The following is an 11,042-nucleotide window of genomic DNA, read 5'->3' on the forward strand; positions in this document are numbered from 1 at the left end:
GTATTGGAAAAGCCAGTTTTAAGACACACGTGCAAAAGCTGACAGGTGGAGAGGGACTCAGTTATCGACTTTCGCGAGGGCTACAGTGTGCAACTTATTCTTCATCAGCAAGCTGTGCTACGTGATCCAGGTACTGCACTGTTCACGAACCAATGTGCCCAAACTGCAGCGCATTTTTTCATTGTTTGTCTGGGCCTCGAGCTGGGAACGATGCAGAGGCACAAATTTGTTTAGAAGTGTAAAAGATGGAGGCTTAGGCCTGAGCCATCTGTTCTTGCGCCAAATCATGAGAAGGTTTTATTTTTTCGTGCCGTGAGTGATCCCTTCTTGCGTACAATCTGGCAAGTAAGGCTGGGCCGTGCGTTACCAGAATCGATTGCGGGAACAGGTAACATTCAAGGTCGGATTTATGGATACAGCAGAGAAGTGGTAATGAGTGTTAGATTTTTAGCTGCTCGTTTTTCGCTGCAGTACCTCTCTACTGTAAAAAGAAAAACACTCTATCTGGATTTACGTGATGTTCTGCCTGAACCATTGTACAGGGCCATGTACCATGGAGGCCAGGGCGGTAATGTGTTGAAGCGGGTGAAGAAAATACAGGTACCACCGGCCGCTAAATCTTTCTTTTTTAAGTTACACATAGAAACACTGGCCGTGAAAGCATCTATAGAGAAAAAGAGAATGTCTCTGCCTTGGGGCTCAGACTTTTCGATTTGCAAGAAGCCAGAGACAATCAATCATGTATTGCACTGCTGGGAAGGCGTCTACTACTGGGATGTCTTGCAAGGAACGCTCAAGAAAGACTTGCTTGCAGACACATATAGAATACGGTATCTCCCTCTACAAAACGACGAGGGCGTACCAATTATGACACAATACTGCTTTTGGGTCTCCACGCTATTTGGCGCTCGCGAATGGCTCAATACTACTGTCAACCGGATGCGAGATGTGCTCGAATTTACTTTCGTGAGAGCGTGCACTCGTTTATTGAAATACAAAAAACGGCCGACCAAGTTCCTGAATGGCTCTCGAGGGTAGAGCCCTTTGTGTCCCTGAGGGACTTTCAACATGACGAAGCCAGCAGCAGCGACTGGTTGAGTGTCAGATTCCCCCTGAAAGATGTATCATGTAAATTTTTTTGTATGCTCTGTCGAAGGCCGGCAATAAAAAGAAAAGAGGTCGCATGGTGTAATGGTTAGCACTCTGGAATCTAAATCCAGCGATCTGAGTTCAAATGTCGATGAGACCTGCGCTTTTTTCTTTTTTTTTCTTTTTGTGACAAACTGCCTTGGACATTTCATGTGCACCCGCTTGCACCGCTTCCCCTCGTTCCGGCGTGGTCTAGTGGCTAGGATACCTAGCTTTCACCTAGGCGGTCCGGGTTCCATTCCCGGCGTCGGAATGAGCGGTCTCATGGTGTAATGGATGCTTCAGATTCCGGCCACGCTTGTGAACGGACGTATAATGCCGGGCTCCGTAGGAGCTGGTTCGGCGGCCATGTCTCGCCGCAGTAACAGGACTGCAGAAAAGAAAAGTTAATACCAGGTTGTTCTACCAGGCTTGATTACAGGGCGTTTCGTTTTGAAAGTTTTTTTTTTGCATGCTGATGTCGCGGCCCGATCGTACCGTGTGGAAGATTTCCGCGACGCATTGGCGGAACATTCGCTGCTCCCGGACGTTACGCCCTGGGGGCGTATCGCATGTGTGAAAAAGCGTCGCTGCCTGGTGACTGACCCGGCGAATCAGGACGTGCTCCTGAAGCTGCTCTGGCTTCTACACAGTGTGTCCGACGAAGAGGTGCGAGCAGCCTTCGCACCGTAAGGAAAAGTTTCGGAAACTCCCGGGAGCGCTGGCGGCACATGGCATGACAGAAAAGGGCTCAAGGACATGGTTGGTCACCCTAAAGATGAAAGCCGGCGTGAAACTCGACAACCTGCCACACCAGCTGAACGTCGGCGGTGAGTTGCCCTTGTCGTCGTTCCTGGCAGGCCTCCCTTGTGCCTCCGCTGTCGGCGTACCGGCCACATCCGTAAAGAGTGCCGGGTTCCACGTTGTGGAGTTTTTCGACGGTTCGGCCACGAAATGGCCAGTGTGCACTCACTTACGCAAGCATTGCTGGACCCGGGACAAGTTAGGACTCATCTGAGCTTCTAATTGACGAGGCGGATGCGGAGGAAGCAGCTGGTTCTGCAGGGCTGAAAGTGAAACAGGATGCGCCTTCCTTGACCATTCTAACGAAGCAGAAAGTTACGGCAGCCAGCAATGATAAGGCTGGTGAGAAAGTCGTTGATGCCTCCTCCGAAGACGATCATGATTCACAGAAAGAAACGACGAAATTTGCGTCGAAACACCTGAAGGCGGGGAGTCTGCGAGGACTGACGCCATGGACGTCAGCCAGGAAACGGCGGCCTCAATGGCTGGGAAACGCCCACATGAAGAGAGCGTCGGTAAAAGCAGCAGTCTGGCGATGGCAGCGATGAGCCGCCGCCGAAAACATCTGGGATAAGACTTTCAACGTTAAATCCGCGCCTAATTTATCAGCTGAAACACAGCAGGCGGGGAAACCGCCTGCGTAGTTGTGTGGTGCTCTGGAAGATCTGTGTATCGGTTTTCAGCTGACTAACGTCAAGCGGCCTTAACATCCAAGCTGGGAATGTGCGCGAAATGGGTTGCAGTGGCTGGACATGCTTGCGAATGTATCCCCGCTGTTCGCTGGGAGAATGTGTGCGCTCCGGATCTTCAAACGTGGAAGGCTACGTGACTGCGAAGGTGGGCAAGTACAGGCGCCCAAATCTAACTGGGGTGCGCGAGCGGCGACATTTCTGTGCGTCAGCACCGTATGACGGGGCGAGGCTGGAAACAGTCTGAGGCTAAGCGCATGCGGACAAAGCGCGCTCAGCTGGGCCCATCGTCTGCTAGGCTGTTCCCTCTTATGGACGTCGCCCCACATTATCGCACTTGAGACGATTAGGCAGCGTGAGTAGGCGAATGGTTTTTCTCGCATTTCAAATTTCGAAGATCAGCTTGGTTGCACCCAAGCAAAGAAATTAAATAAACGATAAATCACGCTCAAACGATCTGTCACTCGAGAAACCAAAGAACATGGCTCGTTCGTTTGTTACCTGCTGACGTAAACGCTTTTTCATGTCTAGAAAAAAAAAGGGCGGTTGTCGACACACTGCGTTATTTAGGCTTCAGCGCGGCGGCGAAGCTGTAAGACAGCTGTGAGACCTCAGTGAAGCTGTTCTACAGGCCGTGCTCGCGGGAGCTTCTAGCTGCTACCAAAATGCCACCCCGTATAACTCATACGAAGAGTTCGAATTATAGGAATTTCAATAGGCGGCTCATCGCAGAAGGAAATTGCTGAAGCAACTGGAGTGTCTCCAGCTTCTGTGGGCAGAATAATACGTGCCTACCGGGACGAAGAACTAATTGAAGATGCTCCTCGCTGCCTCACCAGAAAAACAAGCGAAGAAGAAGACTTGAAGATTCTTGCCTGCGCTAGTGACGACCCGTTCATCACAGCGGGGGAAATAAGGGCTGCCCTCGGCCTTAACGTGTCAGATGAATTAATTAGGCAAAGGCTAAGGGAAGCAGGAATCAGAAACAGGACAGCTGCGCAGAAGCATCTACTTTCCGACAGTGCCAGGGCAATAAGGCTAGCCTTTGCTCACGAACATCTCCAATGGACCGTCGACGATTGGTGAAACGTTGCGTTTACAGATGAGAGCACCTTGTGCTCTCAGTAGGACCAGAAACAAAGTATACCGGCCAATAGCAAAAAGGTAAATCAATAACTTTTGCCTTTTCTCTCGTGGCTTCTTTTATTATCCACGATATTACTATATTGCTACCCACTGTCATTAATTCGCATTAAATGCTGCTTTTTTTAAGGTATGATCCCCGTTACCGTTACATCTACGACGTCAAGGCAAGTGGCCGAACATCTGTGAACGTGTGGGGGGTCATCACGAAGGATGGCCTCGGGCCTCTTCACCGCATTGATGGTCGGCTGTGCTCCACAACATATATAGCCATCATTGACCACCAGCTACTTCCTCACGTGCTGGATGGATCCTACAGAGATGGAGATTTCCTGATACAACATGATCTTTCACCGATCCACACGGCGCACGCAGTGACCGCAAACCTCGAAAACCTTGGAGTGATGGCGCTAGATTGGCATCCCAAGGGCGCAGATATGAACATTATTGAAAATGTTTGGGGCATTTTAAAAGCCAACATGTCAAAAATGGGCCTCCATACCGCTACTCCGGATGAGTTGTGGGAGGCCACCAGCAGACAGTGGGAAGAGCTGAAGGCCGACAGCGACCTTGTGCCGGCGCTCTACAACTCCCTGCCACGACGCATGTCTTGCTGTGGTCGGGAATGGCGGTGACTTCACCCGCTACTCAACGACCTGTGTGCGCCCATTATTGGTCACACCATTGCTTTTGTTTCTTAGCATTTCAGCAAGAATGAAGCGCAGAGTAAAATGGTTCACGATCTCAATTTTCGTTCTTTCACTTAGATGCATGCAAAGTGCTGCAATATTCTTAAGACTAACACAGAATATTTCTTACAGTCCTCACGAATAATGCGCAAGACAGGCCGAGTTTTTAGCAGCTTCCCTTTGCGATTTCATCCCGTTTTGTTTGTCTTTCCCCTTGACGTATACGGGGAGCATTTTGATAACTGTCGCAAACTGCCGTGAACGCGTCGTGCAGAGCAGCATCACTGAAGTTTCCCCACAGCGGTCTTAAAGCTTCACAATTTCTTTCTCTATGGCCTCACCTCCGCTCGGAAGCATATAGAACGCAGTGTGTTGAAAACTGCCTTTTTTTTCTAGACACGAAAAACAGCGTTTACGTTAGCAGGTAACAAACGAACGAGCCATGTTGTTTGGTTTCTCGCGTGATAGATCGTTTGAGCATGATTAATCGTTTATTTAATTTCTTCGCTTGGTTGCAACGACGCTGATCTTCGAAATTTGAAATGCGAGCAAAACCATTCGCCTACTCACACTGCCTAATCGTCTCAAGTGCGATAATGTGGGGCGACGTCCATAAGAGGGAACAGCCTAGCAGACGATGGGCCCAGCTGAGCGCGCTTTGTCCGCATGCGCTTAGCCTCAGACTTTCCAGCCTGGCTTCGTCATACGGCGCTGACGCACAGAAAAGTCGCCGCTCGCGCACGCCAGTTAAAGGTTTGGGCGCCTGTACGTCTACTGGTGACGCTTTTAACGCATGGCGCATAAGCTAAAGACACAACTTCGCGTAACTACTTTGAATGTCAGAGGGCTAGGAGCTAGAAGGCGACAATGCCAGCTTAATCGGCTCCTTTTGGATAACAATATAGATATAGTAGATTTGCAAGAGCCCAAGATAGACTCAAGCGCATACGAACGCATGGTGTCTTCTTTTCAAAAATACACTGATGTGTGTGCATGTCATTCCGTTGGTGCATCGGGTGGATGCTTGCTACTTATTCGTAATTCGTTAGGAATAAGCGGCGAGTCAGTGTTCGCCTGTGAAAGCGGTCGTCTTTTGGAAACTAATTTCACTTTCTCGAATTCATGTTACGTGTTTTATGTTTGTATGCTCCTAATTTATAAAGCGAGTGTCAATTGTTTTTTAATGATCTTGAGCCATGGTTGCAGAGCGACAAGATTTTGCTTGTACTCGGTGACAACAACTGTGTGTGCACTGCTGTCGACATAGTGCAACGCAGATCGCGAAGAGACAAAAGCTCCGAACTCCTGAAGACATTAGTGCATGATTACGGTCTTGAGGATGTTGACAGCGTGTTCTCCACTGGAAACGAGCCAGAATTCACGCACTTTCAGCGGGATAATCACGCTAGACTCGACAGGATATACGTAGCAGTCTATCATGTGCCCCTCTGCTCTGCGTACACTGTGAAACCTGTGTCTTTCAGTGACCACTGCCTAGTGCGTGCGACTTTTTGGATGAAGAAAAAAAATCTAGCTTCAACTGGCAACCATGTAAACTGAACGCAAAAGTTCTTGACAATGAGGAGTTTCTTTCGGAAGTTACAACCGAGATTAAAAAGCGGCTTGCTGCGTACCCAACAAGTTTTACAGCTGAATGGAATGGCTTCAAAGAATGGGTGAAGATAAAAGAAATAGCAAAAAGTACTGTGATTCGTTACAAAGGGAAAGAAAAAGAAAGCGAACTGAATGCACAACTTGAGTGTTTACTGAGCATGGAAAGTATTCAGCCGGGAAACTTTGCTATAGAAATACAGGACTTGAAAAGTCAGCTCGAAAGAATAGATAACGTCAGGTACAGAGCGACCGTTATACGGTCAAGGTCTGTAAAATTGTGGGCCGTCGAAGCGCTGACAAACAGAGCGCTATCAGATGAAAAAATATACGCTTGCCAGAAAGAAATTTGAAGCATCAGATATGAAGGCCGCACCGCGGAAGATGCCAACGAAATTTAACGCGCTGTAGAAGACCAATGCAAACAGCTGCTTAGCAATAAGCTTGAGACTGTAGACGGCTCTCAGCGGGGTTTTTTAAATCTGGTGAAAAGACTAGATGACGACACTAAAGAGCGTCTAGAATTGCCTATTTCTTTGCAAGAGATAGAAAACGCAATTGAGGACCTACCATCTGGGAAAGCTCCTGGGCCGGGGGACTAAGTGCTGTTTTCTTTCAAACGTTCAAACAACATGTGGCCCAGTTTTTGCTCCATGTGGTTACGGAAGCCCATGAACGAAAAAAAACTTCCGTTGTCCTTCTCTACCTCCCACATTGTTTTAATCTCCAAGACTGATGACCCAGAGAAACGAATGTTGGTTGGGTCATATCGACCGATTGATCTCACCAACGTGGTCTATAAAGTGTACATAAAGATTTTAGCAAAAAGAATGCAGACCGTAATCACCAAAATGGTTAGGCCTCGCCACACGTGTGGCATCAAATGTCGCAGCATCACCACAAATACGCATCTTGCAAGAACAATATTAGAATGTGTTGACGTGGTTGATGGTTAGATAGCTATGATGCAGTTAGACTTGGCAAGGCCTTTGACCGGGTTTCCCATGAAATTCTTTTTGCTTTCCTCGGTCACTGTAATGTAACTTTAGTTGTCGCTGATTTCTCATCGTTAATTTCAACAAATTGCATGCGATTACTAAGATAGTCTTTAATCCAGTTTGGAACAGGGCCAACTCCTAAAATAAGTTGAAGTTTTGCACTAAGTTTAGTATGCGACACACGGTCAAATGCTTTCGAGAAATCTCGAAATATAAGGTCAATTTGTTTCTGGTTATCAATGCTCGTGGGTATGTCATGTGTTAATTCGATTAGTTGAGTAATAGTAGAAAGACCCTTACGAAAGCCGTGTCGACACTGGGTTAACATGTCATTTACTTGAAGATAAGCGTTTATGTGTTTTAAAACAATATGTTCTAATAACTTGCATACTGTGCTCGTTAGTGATATAGGTCTGAAGTCCGAAGGGTCGGATTTATTTCCTGATTTGTGTATCGGTGTTATCTTGGCGGTTTTCCAATCCCTAGGGAGGGTGCAAGAGGATAATGATTTCTTCAAAAGTAGTACCAGGAATTTAGCTATCCACTCGGCATATCTAAGTAGGAATATGTTAGAGATGTTATCAGGCCCTGGTGCTTTCTTAGTATCCAGATTTAGTAAAAGGTTTAACACTCCGGGTTCAGTTACCGTTAGTGGTTCGATTGTCACGCCTGCGCTAGAGTTCATTCCTAGTAGCTCTCCGTTATCCGTTGTGAAGATGGAGCAGAAGTAGTTATTTAAAGTAGTTGCTGCATTTCTGTTATCCTCCGGCGATGCCTGTTTTTCACCTTGTTTTTTAGAGTTCATATCCGCCAGAATTTTTGGGGAGAATTTTTTAGAAATTTAGGAAGTGTTTGTGTAAAATAATATGTCTTGGCCCTCTTCATTTTTGATTTCAAATCATCAACAGTGAAAATAAGTTTTAGAACTGTTCGTTGTGACAGATGGTCTTTCTGTCTCTCTTTCTGAGTCGTCGAACATTTCTTTTTGCGTGGATTACGGTTCGAGTTATCCAGGGGTTATGTTTGTGGGCCCTTTTAGTTTTCAATGGTACGTAGTTAGTGACACAGTATGACACAACTGTTTTAAATTTATGCCGTAGGGATTCGATGTTTGTGTTTGCATCCTGTGCAAGGTGATGGAAGGATGAGAGTTCGAGTGATAGTATATCAACGATGCCTGTATCATTGGCTCTGCTGTAATTTTTATACATTATTGTTTATCGTGAAGAAGGTAGAGAACCATTATATGGGACCGTACTATAGACCAGTTCGTGGTCTGACAGGCCGGCTGACACTTTAGATTTTGCCTCATGGATAGGCAAATGATTACTAAGAAATACTAGGTCTAAAATGTTCGAGCTAGATCCTAGTACCCGCTTAGGCTCGTTTATTATCTGGGTTAAATCGAAAGAAAGCAAGATATCAAAAAGAACATCGGCGCAAGGTGATCGATGATGTAGTGTGTGCCAGTTCATGTCAGGTAGATTGAAGTCGCCCAGTAATATCACCTTGTTTCCTTTCACATGCTGCTGCATATAAGCGTACAAAGATTCCATTGTAATCAGATCGGAAGAAGGACAGCGATAGATGCATCCCAAAGTGATGGTAGTATCTACAAGGCAAAGTTTACAAAAAACTGCTTCAACTCCTTCAACGTCCGGCAAGGTAATGAACGGTATTTTTTTTTGATCAACAGAGCAACGCCTCCTCCTCGTGTTGGCGTATCTTTGCGAATAATGACATAGTTTGGAGTAGTTATTTCAAAGTCTTTGACGTCTTTGGTTAGCCAAGTTTCTGTTATGGCGATGAATTCTTGCCCAAAATTTAATATTGATTCGAGGGGATCAAGCTTGTTAATTATTCTTCGAACGTTAACATCAACGAAGGTTATTTTGGACACTGGGGGCAGCGTGGACGCAGGTTGCGCGTATAGGTGTCCTGGTTTTTTGGTTCATTAAAAGTGGATACTATGGGAGACACAGCATTTTTTTCTTCATCCCAAAAATAAAGGCGACTGTTGATCTTTAGTTTGCCATAAACCAAAGCCACTTTATCACCAGAGTCCTTCTTTGGTTTCCCATATTCCCATAGCCTCCACCTAATGTCTCGAATACGGGGTGAAAAATCATCGCTGATGACGTAGTCGCTCCCCTTCAGTTTATGACAGCTTCGCAAAATTTTTGTTTTCTCTCGGAAATCTAACAGCTTTAAAATTATTGGCCTTGTTTTGTTTACCTCCGGTTTGCCTAGTCGATGGATCCGTTCGATTGAGACCTCATCTAACTTTAAAGTATCATTAATGACCTTTTCGTTCACTGCCTGTTCCAGGGATTCGGAGTTTTCTTCTTCATCTTCTGGCATACCATACACGATGAGGTTAGATCTTCTGGATCGATTTTCTAAGTCATCTATTCTTAACTCCAGGGATGACAATTGTTTTTGTAGGCTAGCGACTTGTTTATTGCATGCTGATACATTATTTTCTAGGCATGTTCTGTAGGCTGCGATGGTCCACCTTGCCAACACGGTACCTAGGCGTGCCGTTAGATTGCTATCGGGATCCCAGTCTGCACTGGATAGAAGAAACTTCCAGAACAAAAGAGAAAGCCGATGCGTGGCAAGGAAGACAACTATCAATGTTTTCTCGTGCTTCTATTTGCAATGTTTTTCTGATTTCAATGCTGTGGTACCTTATCAATGTATTGTGTGCATCGCGGACAGCTATTCATAAAAAACACGTTTTTGCTGTTTTTATTTGGGCATCGACATGGGTAAATCCAGCGGAACGAATTTGTTTCGTACTATCAAAATCGGGGGGGCTTGGTCTGGCACACTTGTTTTGCGTCAAGTTGTTTCGCGATTTATTTTCCTCCGTGATCAAAGTGATTTCTTTCTATGAACGATTATGCAAGTGCGCTTGCAGAGGCTGCTGCCTGGAAGAATAGTGTAATGCGAAAACATGAAAGGTGCTGTGACTGGCTACTTGCGAGAGGTTGCTCTGTCGTGCAAGATGTTTTATGTACGTTTCTTCCCAGAGTACCTATGCAATGTCAAGAAGAAAAAATTGCGCAAAGACCTGGTTAATGTGACGCTGCCGGTACCTTTGTACCCGTCACTTCACCGTCGAGGGCCTGGGCAAGATGTTTTAAAGCGAGTTAGTAGGATGCCCGTTAAGTCAGGAGTTGAAACATTCTTTTTCAAACTCCATATTAATACGCTCCCTGTTAAAACAAGGCTGAATGATAAAGGGATCTCCGTGCCATGGACAACAAATTGTTTGTTGTGTAAAAAACCTGAAACGATCGAGCACGTTTTCTTAGAGTGCTGGGACCCTATCTTTCTTTGGGATATCCTCCAAAGAACGATTAAAAAAGATCTTCCTTTACACTCTTATGGAATCCGATTCCTCCCAGTCGAAAATGAGGAAGTGCCCTATGATTTGATTATGCTTCTCGGCCTCAACGGTCGGTGGAAAACGCGAATGCAGGTGCGACACGCAGATGTCAACATTCGCTCTGCACGTGAAAACTTCATTGAGAGTGCTGTTTATCTACACGAAGCTTTCAGGGTGCAGACTGACCCACCAGAGTGGGTTTCTGTGTTTGATGATTTGGTTATTTTGAAAAGATTTTAATTCCTCTGCAGCTACTCAAGTGTAGCTGAGGTGCTTTTATTAATTGTTGCTTGTGATTCTCAAGGCAATAAAGAAAAAAAGGCTCATGGTGTAATGGTTAGCACTCTGGACTCTGAGTCCAGCGATCCGAGTTCAAATCTCGGTGAGACCTACGCTTTTTTTTTCTTTTTCCCACTCAAACTGCCTTGGACGTTTCTTGTTCACCCGCTTGCACCGCTTCTCCTCTTTCCGGCGTGGTCTAGTGGCTACGATACCTGGCTTTCTCCCAGGAGGCCCGGGTTCGATTCCCGGCGTCGGAATGTGTGGTCTCATGGCGCAATGGATTCGACTTCCGGCCACCGAGCGT

The 11,042-nt window shown here is 46.1% G+C and overlaps 3 non-coding genes across 3 annotated transcripts; all 3 read left to right on the plus strand.

Annotated features, from left to right (window-relative positions):
- The first annotated feature begins 1,330 nt into the window (after positions 1–1,330).
- TRNAE-UUC (transfer RNA glutamic acid (anticodon UUC)) lies at positions 1,331–1,402 on the plus strand. Its single transcript has one exon. It is a non-coding gene; the product is annotated as a tRNA-Glu (tRNA).
- A 9,374-nt stretch (positions 1,403–10,776) lies between these two features.
- Positions 10,777–10,847, plus strand: TRNAQ-CUG (transfer RNA glutamine (anticodon CUG)). The gene has a single exon. It is a non-coding gene; the product is annotated as a tRNA-Gln (tRNA).
- A 76-nt stretch (positions 10,848–10,923) lies between these two features.
- On the plus strand, positions 10,924–10,995 carry TRNAE-UUC (transfer RNA glutamic acid (anticodon UUC)). Its single transcript has one exon. It is a non-coding gene; the product is annotated as a tRNA-Glu (tRNA).
- The last annotated feature ends 47 nt before the right edge of the window (positions 10,996–11,042 follow it).

Source organism: Amblyomma americanum, chromosome 1 (assembly GCF_052857255.1).
Source record: "Amblyomma americanum isolate KBUSLIRL-KWMA chromosome 1, ASM5285725v1, whole genome shotgun sequence".
Taxonomy (NCBI): domain Eukaryota; kingdom Metazoa; phylum Arthropoda; class Arachnida; order Ixodida; family Ixodidae; genus Amblyomma; species Amblyomma americanum.